The following is a 14,756-nucleotide window of genomic DNA, read 5'->3' as shown; positions in this document are numbered from 1 at the left end:
CGCCCAGCCTGAAGGCGCCGCTTACCGTTACAGAGCTCCTATACAATTTCTTATCCATCTGGGACAATAACCTTACCTCTCAATCGTTTTGCCTACATTAATACACGTAAAACTGCACAACCCATCTGCTATGCCAATGGGTATCCCCCCCCCCGAACGCAGTATCTCCCAAATCCTTGAGTACTGTACCCTCTGTCTTGCTTTCTGCATTCGTTTACCTCCTATATAAGAATTCTTAACCTGCTCCCATCACTTCTCCCTCCCTGATTAGAGATGTCGAACACCCCCGTATGTGATATTAGTCCTACAAACTTAAAGTCAACAAGATATTGTTTCTCTTATAATTTCCAATCCCTGTATGCTACCAGTTCTACACCAGCACCTCCCATCAATCTCACACGTATACTTTTTCCATATGCTCTCATAATTTTAACATATACCTCCCAAGAGAATGCACCCATACAGACGCCCCCCAACCTCCACCCCGCCCCATGAATTCCGGTCTAACACATTCCTTATCCACCTCAACATCAGGGTCCTCGCTTCCCCTCGCACATTGTCCTATTCCTGTCTCCTCATAATCATGACGTGATCCATTCTAGTTACACACATCGCGAATCCAACCACTCTCTGTCATGAACTTTCCCACATCACACCCATGCCCAAATGTCAATCCTCGTGTTGCATTAAGACCTCACGCCCAAACCACCGCCGCGCGGGGTAGCCGCGCGGTCTCAGGAGTCGTGTCACAGTCCGGGAGGCTCTCCCGTCGGAGGTTCGAGTCCTCCCTCGGGCATGGGTGTGTGTGTGTGTGTGTGTGTGTGTGTGTGTGTGCGTGTGTGTGTGTGTGTGTGTTGTCCTTAGCGTAAGTTAGATTAAGTAGTGCGTAAGCTTAGGGACCGATGACCTCAGCAGTTTGGTCCCATAAGACCTTACCACAAATTTTCAATTTTTCCTAAACCACCAGAACCACTCAATTTCTCCGTTCCCAAATTATCACCTCCCAGAACAGGCTATGCCATTTATAGTACAGAGAAGTGCTTTGTCAGTTGGTTTGTTTTTTTCATTACTTCTTTAAAATAATAATAATAATAATAAATACAGTGTGAAATCATTTTAATAATTTTTAAAAGACTGCCAGTATTTTACATGTTTAATATTTGAATCTAGTTTTGTACAAATACTTGTAGCTGAAGAGCGCCATGCTCGTGATGCCTTCCTACCTCGCAGCATTCCATGCGGGGTTTTGCAATTAACGTTAATTTATTATAGTCGTCCGCAGTAGGACAAGTAATGCATTGCCATGGATGACTTCACAAGGCCGGCCGGGCCGGTGTGACCGAGCGGTTCTAGGCGCTTCAGTCTGGAACCGTGCGACCTCGACGGTCGCAGGTTCCAATCCTGCCTTTGGCATGGATGTGTGTGATGTCCTTAGATTAGTTTAAGTATTTCTAAGTTCTAGGGGACTGGTGACTTCAGATATTAAGAGCCATAGTGCTCAGAGCCATTTGAACCATTTAACTCCACAAGAGCACCTCCTATGAACACGTGTTCGTATGTCATATGTCGGAACGTATGCTTTGCAGGACCCATGCTAATAAGACATTTTTGAATTGTTTTGATGCATAGTATCATCCGATGAAATTGTGGATAGTTTTCTTAACACCCTGTATACAGGGTGGTCCACTGACCGCGACCGGGCCAAATATCTCACAAAATAAGCGTCAAACGAGAAAACTACAACGAACGAAACTTGTCTAGCTTGAAGGGGGAAACCAGATGACGCTATCGTTGGCCTTCTAGATGGCGCTGCCATAGGTCAAACGGATATCAACTGCGTTTTTTTATAATGGGAACCCTCATTTTTATTACATATTCGTGTAATACGTAAAGAAATATGAATGTTTTAGTTGGACCACTTTTTTCGCTTTGTGATAGATGGAGCTGTAATAGTCACAAACATATGGCTCACAGTTTAAGATGAACACTTCGTAACAAGTAGATTTATTAAAATTAAAATACAGAACGTAGGTACGTTTGGACATTTTATTTCGGTTGTTCCAATGTGGTACATGTACCTTTGTGAACTTATCATTTGTGAGAACGCATGCTGTTACAGCGTGATTACCTGTAAATACCACATTAATGCAATAATTTTTCAAAAATAATGTCCGTCAACGTCAATAAATTTGGCAATACGTGTAACGACATTCCTCTGAACAGCGAGTATTTCGCCATCCTTAATGTTCGCACATGCATTGACAATGCGCTGACGCATGTCAGGCGTTGTCGATGGATCACGATAGCAAATATCCTTCAACTTTCCCCACAGAAAGAAATCCGGGGACGTCAGATCCGGTGAACGTGCTTCGACGACCAATCCACCTGCCATGAAATATGCTATTCAATACCGCTTCAATCGCACGCGAGCTATGTGCCGGACATCCATCATGTTGGAAGTACATCGCCATTCTGTCATGGAGTGAAACATCTTGTAGTAACATCGGTAGAACATTACGCAGGAAATCAGCGTACATTGCACCATTTAGATTGCTATCGATAAAATGGGGGCCAATTGTCCTTCTTCCCACAATGCCGCACCATACATTAATCCGCCAAGGTCACTGATGTTCCACTTGTCGCAGCCATCGTGGATATTCCGTTGCCAAAATAGTGCATATTACGCCAGTTTACGTTACCGCTGTTGGTGAATGGCGCTTCGTCGCTAAATAGAACGCGTGCAAAAAATCTGTCATCGTCCCGTAATTTCTCTTGTGCCCAGTGGCAGAACTGTACACGACGTTCAAAGTCGTCACCATGCAATTCCTGGTGCATAGAAATATGGTACGGGTGCAATCGATGTTGATGTAGCATTCTGAACACCGACGTTTTTCAGATTCCCGATTCTCGCGCAATTTGTCTCCTACCAATGTGCGGATTAGCCGCGCCAACAGCTAAAACACCTACTTGGGCATCATCATTTGTTGCAGGTCGTGGTTGACGTTTCAGATGTGGCTGAACACTTACTGCTTCCTTAAATAACGCAGCTATCCGGCGAACGGTCCGGACACTTGGATGATGTCGTCCAGGATACCGAACAGCATACATAGCACACGCCCGTTGGGCATTTTAATCACAATAGCCATACATCAACACGATATCGACCTTTTCCGCAATTGGTAAACGGTCCATTTTAACACAGGTAATGTATCACGAAGCAAATACTGTCCGCACTGGTGGAATGTTACGTGATACCACGTACTTGTACGTTTGTGACTATTACAGCGCCATCTATCACAAAGCGAAAAAAATGGTCCAACTAAAACATTCATATTTCTTTACGTCCTACACGAATATGTAATAAAAAATGGGGGTTTCTATATAAAAAAACGCAGTTGATATCCGTTTGATCTATGGCAGCTCCATCTAACGGGCCAACCATAGCGCCATCTGGTTTCGCCCTTCAAGCTAGACGAGTTTCGTTCTTTGTAGTTTTCTCGTTTGACGCTTATTTCGTGAGATATTTGGCTCAGTCTGTGTGTGTGTGTGTGTGTGTGTGTGTGTGTGTGTGTGTGTGTGTGTGTGTGTGTGTGTGCCGGCCAGTGTGGCCGTGCGGTTCTAGGCGCTACAGTCTGGAACCGAGCGACCGCTACGGTCGCAGGTTCGAGTTCTGCCTCGGGCATGGATGTGTGTGATGTCCTTAGATTGTTGTTGTTGTTGTGGTCTTCAGTCTTGAGACTGGTTTGATGCAGCTCTCCATGCTACTCTATCCTGTGCAAGCTTCTTCATCTCCGAGTACTTACTGCAACCTACATCTTTCTGAATCTGCTTAGTGTATTCATCTCTTGGTCTCCCTCTACGATTTTTACCCTCCACGCTGCCCTCCAATGCTAAATTTGTGATTCCTTGATGCCTCAAAACATGTCCTACCAACCGATCCCTTCTTCTAGTCAAGTTGTGCCACAAACTTCTCTTCTCCCCAATCCTATTCAATACCTCCTCATTAGTTACGTGATCTACCCACCTTATCTTCAGCATTCTTCTGTAGCACCACATTTCGAAAGCTTCTATTCTCTTCTTGTCCAAACTAGTTATCGTCCATGTTTCACTTCCATACATGGCTACACTCCTTAGGTTAGTCAGGTTTAATTATTTCTAAGTTCTAGGCGACTGATGACCTCAGAAGTTAAGTCGCATAATGCTCAGAGCCATTTGTGTGTGTGTGTGTGTGTGTGTGTGTGTGTGTGTATGTGTGTGTGCGGTATTTGTAGGTTATAAAACAGAAACAGTTCACGTCTCGTTTTTTATGTAATAAGTGATTACTTAAGAACTGCCATGTTTGTAAATGCCCACCACATCACCGTGAACGCAGTTGCCCAGTTAGTTGCCATATCAAAGCTGACTGGCCAACTTATGTATAAGATATGGTATACCAGCCAAGTAAGAACAGTGGCCGTGAAAGAATCCTAAACGACAGCGACTGCAGATAACTGTCACGCCTTGTCGATGGCAGTCGCTTTCAATTTCGACAGGAGTTGCTGCTGTCTGTGAATCCAGGTCCAGCTCAACTAGTAGAAAGGATCGTAAGCTCGTTAAGACCGTCAGAGGATGGTACGACAGTCTGCAAGAGATTAGCAGAAGACAGCATCGATTTGGAGAATGACTTGTAGAGGATTAATGAATAGTGCAGGCACTCGCGGTTGCCCCTGGACGTAAATAAATGTAATATATTGCGCATTCATAGTAAAAGAAATCTATTACTGTGCACCTACAATATTGATGGGAAACTGCTGGAAACAGTATATGCCGCAAAATATCTATGAGTAACAATCCAGAATGACCTTGAGTGTAATGACCTCATAAACCAAATAGTAGGAACGGCAGATATGACTGAGATTCTTAGGAAGAATCTTAAGGAAATGTTACTAGTCTACGAAGGAAGGTGCTTATTCGACTGATTCTTGAGTATTGTTCAATAATCAGGGATCCTCACCAGGTACGACTGATATAAGCCATAGAGAAGATCCAAAGAAGAGCGGTGTGTTTCGTCACGGGATCGTTTAGTCGGCACGAGAGCGTAACAGAGATGCTTAACAAACTCCAGTGGCAGACGCTACAAGAGAGGCGTTGTGCTTCACGGAGAGGTCTACTCCTGAATTTCGAAAGAGCCCTTTCCGGGAGGAGTCGGACAACATATTACCTTTGCCACATACATCTCGCGAAATGACCACACAGGAAAATTCGAGAAGTTAGAGCTAATACATAGGATACCGACAATCAATCTACCCAAGCGCCATTCGCAACTGGAACAGAGAATGGGGGATCAGTTAGTGATACCAGAAGGACTCTTCGGCGCACACTGTTATGTGTCTCGCGGAGTATGGTGTAGATCCATAATGCTGCACGTCTTCAGTAGGACGAACACCACAAAAACTGAACAATAACTGACTGGAGACGTGTAGTGTTGTGTGACGTAGCGGCTCCGACAGACCAATGAAGCGTTTAAGCTGCAAAGGGCAAAGGATATAGTCGGGGATGGAGGTGGTTATGTGATGATGTTTTGGGAGTGTTTTCTCGTAGAGTTACTTTATCATAAACATGAACCAGGATGCCTTCTTTTTTAGCATTCTCTGTGGCAGACTGATATACTTTCTTCTACAACATTCCTGATGAATAGGCTGTGGACACTCGTCATCCGCATTCACAGTGTACGTTCTTGGTTGAATCATCCAATCTTAAATCCATAGAATTTGTCCGGGATTGTTTTTAACAGCGGGGGAAACATAGCTGAAAGCACTCCCGAAGTTTGTTAACTCTGTCAGGTTTAATCACTAACGAATGGCCTCATCTCTATTTGGTAAACCTGAAGAATCTTATGGACACTCTTCGTCGCCGAATTGCCATTACAGAGGTCTGCGACATAAAAATTGTTTCAAATTTATTAAGTGATTTTTATAGTGTTTTAAACGCTGATTTAGGGGAAAATAGTGAAATATTTCCATCACTGGTGGCCGAGCGGTTCTAGGCGCTACAGTCTGGAACCGCGCGACCGCTACGGTCGCAGGTTCGAATCCTGCCTTGGGCATGGATGTGTGTGATGTCCTTAGGTTAGTTAGGTTTAAGTAGTTCTAAGTTCTAGGGGACTGATGACCTCAGAAGTTAAGTCCCATAGTGCTCAGAGCCATTTGAACCGTTTTTATTTCCATCACGTACAGTTATTTCACAAACTGCTTGTCTAGTTTTAGCTTTTTTCGATATTGCAGCACTCTAGTGAGTTTGAATTTTGGTTTTTAGTATCTCCATAAATTGTTATTTAGCCGTTTTTATACTATATATACGTAAACTAAAGAGTAATTAGGAGAAACCAGCAATATTTTCATGTCAGTGTCTTTCTGTCGCGCTGCCCCTCACCCCGCTATCACCAGGCAGTGAGCTTCAGCTATTGTCCTTCCGTTCACAGTACCTCTTCGCTCTGTGCTGTTCACGTGTTGTTGTTACTAGTGCTTTAAAGTAGTGACTGTATTCTTGTCTTGTGAAGTTGTTTTATGGACAATGGACATGGGCTACCAGGGGACGTACAAACACGCCAGATTGCTTCTGCTACATTTGTGGTAACTATACCGTTAAAAAGCAACGAAGAAACATTTCTGATTTTGTTGAAAAAGTATATTTCGCCTATTTTGGTATAAAGTTAAGCGATCAAGTAAGCCTTGGGCCCCGTACAAAGTTTGTTCAGTGTGTGTTGAAGAACTGGGGCAATGGTTTCAACGTAAAAAGCAGTCCTTACGTTTTGGAATACCAATGGTTTGGAGGGAGCCCAAAAATCATAGTGATGACTGCTATTTTTGTTCTTGCAACGTACGAGGTTTCAATTGGAAATCAATAAGGATATTTCTTACCCTAACATTAAATCAGTCATCCGCCCTGTTCCTCATGGACCTGAAGTACCAATACCCTCTCCTCCAGATTCTTTGCATGATACAGATGATCACGAGCCAATGGCTCAGCAAGGTGATAACGAAGAAGACAGAGATTGCTACGATCCTGGCTCAACCGATCCTATTCCACTCTCACAATCTGAACTGGTCGATATAATTAGAGACCTAGGCCTTTCTAAAGACTCGGCAGAGGTTTTACGATCTAGATTGAAAGATAAACATATATTGGCTCCGAGTATATCCTTTTCTTGGTATCGATCGAGGGAAAAGGAGTTTGTATCTTTCTTCTCTCAAGAAGGTGACCTGGTGTTTTGCATTAATGTTCCTGGACTTATCGCACGTTTCAAAGTAGAATATGCTCCTGATGAGTGGAGACTTATTATTGATTCTTCAAAAAGAAGCCTTAAAGCAGTACTTCTACACAATGTCAATAAGTATCCTTCTATACCAGTTGTACACTCGGTTCACTTAAAAGAATGTTACGAAAGCCTCGAAATGGTTTTAAGCAAACTCTGCCATTCAGACCACAAGTGGACACTATGTGGTGATTTAAAAGTTGTTTCAATGCTGCTTGGTCAACAAAGCGGCTATACGAAGTTCCCTTGCTTTCTCTGTGAATGGGACACTAGAGACAGAAAACAACACTATATAAAAAAAGCTTGGCCCTTGAGAAAAACCTTACTGGCAGCCGTTAAAAATGTTGAGAGGGAAAGCCTTGTGGATCCCAAAAACGTGTTACTTCCACCACTTCACATTAAGTTGAGGCTGATGAAACAATTTGTTAAGGCATTGCCAAAAGAAGGGGAGTGTTTCAGATATCTTTGTGGACAGTTTCCTGGTTTATCCGAGGCAAAGGTAAAGGAAAGAATCTTTGTCAGACCAGACATTAGAAAACTAATGACAGATCCCAACTTTGTGGACATAATGGAAACAAAACAAAAAGCAGCATGGCCATGTTTTAACAATCGTGGCAGACATGCTCGACAATTTTAAGAAGCTGGGCTGTAACATGAGCATTAAAATTCATTTTCTCCACTCACATCTTGACCACTTCCCCGCAAACCTTGGTGATGTAAGTGAGGAGCAGGACGAAAGATTCCACCAAGACATCAAAGAAATGGAAAGAAGATATCAAGGAAGATGGAACGTCAACATGATAGTGGGCTACTGCTGGATGATAAAAAGAGATGATCCTCAACGAGCCCACAGCCGGAAAAGCAATGAAAGAAGCTTCGACAGAAATCGAAAGCGTTATTATAAGGACTTATGAGCTTAAAGAGAAATGGAAGTGTACTGAAAATGTAGTTTAAAACATGATTTATAAATTAAATAAAATTTTGTAACGTTGGAAAAAATGTGATACATTGCTTAAATTTTGTTATTATACCCAAAAATACTCCCTTTTTTGTGAGAAAACCTGACGCGATAGAAAAAAAAATGGATTGCAATTTTTGAAATCAGCGCTGAAAAGTACATAAAAGTCAGTTATCAAATGTCAAACAACTTTCAAAAAATAATTTTTTCCAGACCTGTCTTATCAATGCTAGAAGCTGTGCTTCTCAGTTTTAGGGTGATGTGTCCTGGAGATGGCTAATTTAATGACCGATGTGTTTCTGTCCGACCCAGAACCTCTCTTCTCAGTCGGATTAGATTAAGCCTCTCCTTTTTCCATCAACACCCGATTCGGCCGGGTGGCTCTTAAGCGGCGGAGTACTCGAGCGGCCGTAAGCCACGCCTGTCTGCCCTGTCACCTGCCCTCGCGCGGCGGCCCGTGAAAGCAGCCTTGTTGCTGTGAGCCTCTTAGACAATAACAGGCTGTATCTTGTCTCCTACAATCTTCTGTTTTCCAGTTCCTCTCGCTATATAGGTACACCGCTGAGAAACACTGGTCACGGTGACTGCGCCGTCTCGGCAACACAGTCACTGGTACGGTACGTCTGTATCTCTGAAAAATAAATGTAGAGCAACGTGGGACAAACAATAAAATGAAAAGAGAATGTAGAGTAATATCAGACAGAGACTGATTTAGGAACATGTGAAAACGTGGACGGCTGCTTGGTTCAGCCCGTCAGAAGCGAAGCACAAAATTAAATTCTAGATTAATTATACGCCGGTGCTTCTGAGTACGTAGTACAAGGCTGCGCTTACGAACGGGAAATTCAGATATGTAACAGTTGTGATACTAAATGTAACATTCTGTCACTAAATGTAACTGGGTTTTCTCTTTTGATGCTGTCAATTGTCAGGATGAGCATTCTAAAGCATTCTGTCAGGGTGAAAATATTAAATAAATTAACTTTTCTCTCTTAACAACATGTGGATAGGGTGGGTTCTTCCTTGGCTCGGGTATGAGGTAGAATGAAACAGCATTTTTACATAAGATAACTTTTATTGAAAGTTTCGTACAACTGTATCTTACTGAATGTTCTGGTTCGGAGAACGGCAGCTGTGTCGTTTGCGTAGCCTTCTGCTGCGGCGGCGGCGGCGGCGGCGGCGGCGTCTGATTACGCGTAGCGGTGTGTATCTCGTGTCGCCGTCTCGCCCAGCTGACTGGAGACGCGCAGCGCGAAGTGGCCCGTTTAATTATTGCGAGCGAAGTCGTGCATCGGATGGTGATACCTTGGATGTGACGTCCCAGTGTTTCTCTTCTCTAAGCGGCCGCGTGTGTTGTGCGTCGGCCGCCAGTGGTGCGGCGGGGGAAGGCCAGTGTCCCGGACTCGAACCACGGACTCCCGCTTGCCAGTCTTCGGCTGTCAGGTCTTCATCCCAGCTCACAGGTGACTGCTGATGTGAGGCCGTCTCCTTCCCGTCCTCACGAGTCACCCGGGCACGTAAAAATCAGACTTCAAATACCTTTTAACTTCTGTCTTCTGGCGCCGCGGCTGCTGCTTGCTATTCCATTACAGCGGCGGACTTGGTGCGTCTGTGCATGATGCAGTCTCTTCTTGCATGACGGTCTTCAGCACCGAAACTGACTGAAAACCACTGCTACTCTTCTCTTCTTCCTTCGTCGTCTTCGGCTCTCGTCTCCGTCTCTCGGGCCCACTGCGTCTCACGTATTTATTCACTTCAGTTCACTGGAGGTGAACGACTTCACGGTCATTGCCTCGTCTGTCACGTTGAAAAGCTTCTCGAAGAATCTTCTTAACGTCGGTCATTGGCTCTTGGAATGTAGGCGAGGGCCTTTGCTCACATGCGACAACTGAGAAACACGTGAGCCGGTCGGGCGATGCCCTGACGGCTGAATCGACAGCGTCCGCTTATGTGGAACTTGCTGACTTCACGGTCATTGTCTCTTCTGTTCTGCTGTTTTGCCAGTATGTAACTCTCTAAACTAAACCAAGTTTTTCATTTATATTCTAATTTCTACTTCACCTTGATTTCACTAATTTATTTACTTAAGTACCACTCAACAGATATGATGATAAGCCTGCTCTACCAATAGTTCATAGAGTACGATATCTCCGAAGTGGCTTCGTTATTTAGTAGCAATTAAACAGTGGAGCGGATGTAGAACGTGCTTTCACTGTGAAAAAAGGATTTCAATCAGGACAGTCGTATGTTTGCTGCAAAAATGGTAATTCTGGAGCCGTTAATGTTGTGTCCTGTGAGCTCATGCTACGAGCACCTGTGCGAGTAACTTCTAAAAGTCGAGTTCACTTTTACAAGACAGGTTCCTGAGTAGTTCCGAACGACACGAAGCCCAGAAAATACTCGGGGTGTGCGGTTTACCATCGTGAGAACCCACTGCAGCTGCGTTCTCCTAAACGCGCTGCTGTTGTGTTAATAAACGGACAAGAATTACTCTGTTAATTAATATTACGTGCAGAATTAATATACTGTTTAGAAATTGAAGATCCTTTGCTGCGTAAGCAGTTTTCAGAATTTTTGTTTGCTTGGGCTAACGGTGTTGCCAATTTTCTTCAACAATGTGTAGCTGTTAGACCGAGACCATAGCACCTTATAATCGTTTCTAAGAATAGGTAGATTGTCTTCAACCTCACTGGCGATATTACCTATCACCTACGTTACGGTGTGTGCGTGCCATGTAGTCATGGAGTCATCAAACGCTTGGTATGGTAGCTATTTACTATAATAGCATGTGCTCATCATTGTCATCCGCAAGACACAAATGAATTCTTGACATACTTCGCTGAGGAAGCAAGAGGAACCAAACATCAGACTCTTATTACATCCCAAGAAAGCGCAAAGGTGGTTCGCAATGTTTTGGATAACACTTACTATTAGCACAATCCAACACATACAGTCACGACACTCTGGTGCAAAAGTTGTTAGCGTTTGACACCTGCAGAGATACTAACGCTTCAAGCAGTGATAGCTGACAGACACATGAGCTGTTAGGAAAATGTTCGTTTTTAATTATTTTCTACTTAATTAATGAAACATTTGTTATACATTTGCGTTCTGTGCGCTAGTAAATTACCAAATGAGATGAATTATCGTATAATACGTGTAAAAAGAGCCAAATCACACTACCTCAATGACATAAGCCACAACTTATTCATGAATAAATTCCTTCGAATATGTCTATATTAGCAGTTTATACCGCTGAAAGTAAGAAAACATAAACACTTATTTCAGGCACACATTTCTGGACAGTTAAGTATTTTCATGTATTCTAATTATTCGCCCATTCTTAGACTTCACTCGACTTTCTAATACGTGAATATTTCTGTAAATGTAACTACTTTTGAAACTTCCTGGCAGATTAAAACTGTGTGCCTGACCGAGATTCAAACTCGGGACCATTGACTTTCGCGGGCTAGTGCTCTACCACTTTTTTTAAAATTCTTTGTTGATCTCATTTTGTTCTATTTTGTTCGTTGTATATGTTGGCTGCGGACGTCTCATGACACCCGTTCAGGTTGTTCGTTGATCCGTTCACTCAGTTTTTTTATTACAGAGGGTAGCTAACCATCTGACCGAACACGCTGAGCTACCGTACCGGCATCACTGAGCTACCCAAGCACGACTCACCCCCCGTCCTCACAGCTTTACTTCTGCCAGTATCTCGTCTCCTACCTTCCAAACTTTACAGAAGCTCTCCTGCGAACCCTGCAGAACTAGCACTCCTGAAAGAAAGGACAGTGGAGACATGGCTTAGCCACAGCCTGGGGGATGTTCCCAGAATGAGATTTTCACTCTGCAGTGGAGTGTGCGCTGGTATGAAACTTCCTGGCAGATTAAAACTGTGTGCCGGACCGAGGCTCGAACTCGGGACCATTGCCTTTCGCGGGCAAGTTCGAGTCTCGGTCCGGCACACAGTTTTAATCTGCCAGGAAGTTTCATATCAGCGCACCCTCCTCTGCAGAGTGAAAATCTCATTCTGGTAACTACTTTTGCTCCAAAAGAGAATGTGTTGAAGATTCTTAGCGTATGTGGCTCAAATTTAGCAACAACTGAGGAATTGGGTTCTTCTGTGTTGCGAAACGGTTTTATTGCTTTTGATTTTGATGATTTATTATCACGTCTGTGTGGTCTTCCCCCAAGCAACAAATGTGGTTGCGTATTTGGTACGTTAAATAATGTAGGTATTACATTCCATATAGGTTTCCTACGCTCCACATTCACTGATTTGGCTGAAAGTGTAGCGAACAAAACTCCGATTTTCTGGGTAGATATACGACGTCTTCCTGCAAGAGGTCAGGTCTTCTGGGGTTCACTTGATTTTTTTTACTAAAGGAAAAAGACATTATTCAGTAAATATCTGTACTTTACAAGAGAATCGTGGATAAATGATCATATTATGTACCGTTACGTACTTCCCAAGATAATTAAGAAATTATTGAATGACAAATGTGGTGTAATTTTTCAGTTACTGTCGATTTTTATAGCACTACATATACTCCCTTTTGTAAAAATTATGTTACAAATCAATATAAACGTTAGTACTAGCACTCATCCGATATCATATTGAGAAGTGACAATTGCTCACATGCTGTCCGCTTAGTGCGCTGCTATCGCTGTAACAAAAACGAGATGGAGCGTAACGTCTTCATTTTTCAGCAATCGTCGCCGTGGGTTATCATCAGAGTATGAAGCCCAGGATCCGGTGTAGTTTTGATTTCCATCTTGAACGACATGTTGGTTGAGGAAACGTATCTTACCATCCTCAGTCTGTCAAATCCTTCATCACTGCCATGGCTTGGACACCGCCTGAGTACAGCATTTACTCGCCTAAGGACGTTCTCCACTCTGTGTACACGGAGAAGATCAGTGTCTTTCCTGACAGTACGCGACGAAATTATTCCTATGTTGCTCATCGAATGAGCTCAGTTTAGTAATGTGAACGAAAAAATGGTTCAAATGGCTCTGAGAACTATGGGACTTAATATCTGAGGTCATCAGTACCCTAGAACTTAGAACTACTTAAACCTAACTAACCTAAGGACATCACACACATCCATGCCCCAGGCAGGATTCGAAACTGCGACCGTAGCGGTCGCGCGGTTCCAGACTGAAGCGTCTAGAACCGCTCGGCCACACCGGCCGGCTGAACGAAAAAAACAGTGGATGGAACCTTTCGACGTTGCATATGGCATCGTGTCATTTTAGCTTATTCCGGTCCTACGAGAGACATTCAATCACTGCAAACGACCAAACGTCGATGCCTCCCTGTAAAAGACTTGCAACCCCTCTTGTTTTCATGTCTTCACTTCGTTTCTATACCCTACTATAGGATCCCAAACCCTCAAATTCTCATCCGTGTTCGCGTGGTTTATGTGTTCAGCTATTTCATTACACGCACTCCGTGCTCATTGTACTACTCTCAACAGAGGTTAAATCCCTTTTTTCTTACGTCTGCGGAGTTAGGGTTAGTTTTATTACTAAAAGCACCACTTTTCTCTACTGTCACCCCCTTTCCTGTCTCTTATGTATCTCTTGTGCAGCCATTCTTATTTAAATGCACTCTGTGATCATATCGTCTCTAACCAACTTCTATCGTTGACTGGTAATCTGATTTTTTAAATTATTGTATTTCTTTTTTATCGATAAAGTTCATTATTTTCTGGACCACCAATAGCATTTCTCTCCTTTTTTTCCCAGTTTACCTGTCATGTTCTGCCCATCTTTATTCATTTCCTTCTTTATTAGATTTTACTCTTTTTTTACTGCGATTTTTGGTTAAGCCACGCGTCAGCATCGTCGTCTAATTGTATTCTACATTTTCAGTATTCCACTTCCTCTTCTGTATCTCTTATCCATTCTTTCGAATTTTACTCTAATGTTTATCACTAGTGCAGCATGAACTTATGTCTGTATATAGGTATGCGTTATCCTCCAGATTATTTCCGAATGTTTTTGAAAAACATCATGTTTACGCCAGTAACTGTTAAACTTTCTATTTCCACTATCGCAATTTCGGCCTTAGGCCATTATGAAGTGCAGATTTTTGGCTTTAAGCCATGTCAACTTTATACACGCTGACGCAATGCATATGTCGTTGTCGTTTGCTGTTATATACATATAAATGACAAAGTCATATAAATGTGTCAGCGTGTATAAAGTTGGCATGGCTTAAAGCAAATACATTTGTTCTTGATAACGGTCTAAGGCCGAAATTGCAATAGTGGAAATAAAAAGTTTAACAGTTACTGGCGAAAACATAATGTCTTTCAAAAAATTTTACGTGACTGCGGATCCTAGTTTTGAAAAGTTAAATTCCCAATGTGCTTGCTTATTATCATGTTATCCAAGTGACATTTCCACTTCAACTCACTCTTTCCCAGTCACACTTCCTGTTCTCGTGGTTTTAGAAAAGTCTATAGTCTACTTGCAATGTTAAGCTGAAAGCTA

At 42.9% G+C, this 14,756-nt stretch overlaps 1 protein-coding gene across 1 annotated transcript in view; it reads left to right on the top strand.

Moving 5' to 3' along the window:
- The window catches only part of LOC126485129 (urocanate hydratase-like), a 390,077-nt gene that overhangs the window by 108,657 nt on the left and 266,664 nt on the right, over positions 1-14,756 (top strand). The gene's annotated exons all lie outside the window — the stretch shown is intronic.

Source organism: Schistocerca serialis, chromosome 6, assembly GCF_023864345.2.
Source record: "Schistocerca serialis cubense isolate TAMUIC-IGC-003099 chromosome 6, iqSchSeri2.2, whole genome shotgun sequence".
Taxonomy (NCBI): domain Eukaryota; kingdom Metazoa; phylum Arthropoda; class Insecta; order Orthoptera; family Acrididae; genus Schistocerca; species Schistocerca serialis.
The sequence above is the reverse complement of the archived record's forward strand: the minus strand, read 5'-3'. Positions and strand labels throughout refer to the sequence as shown.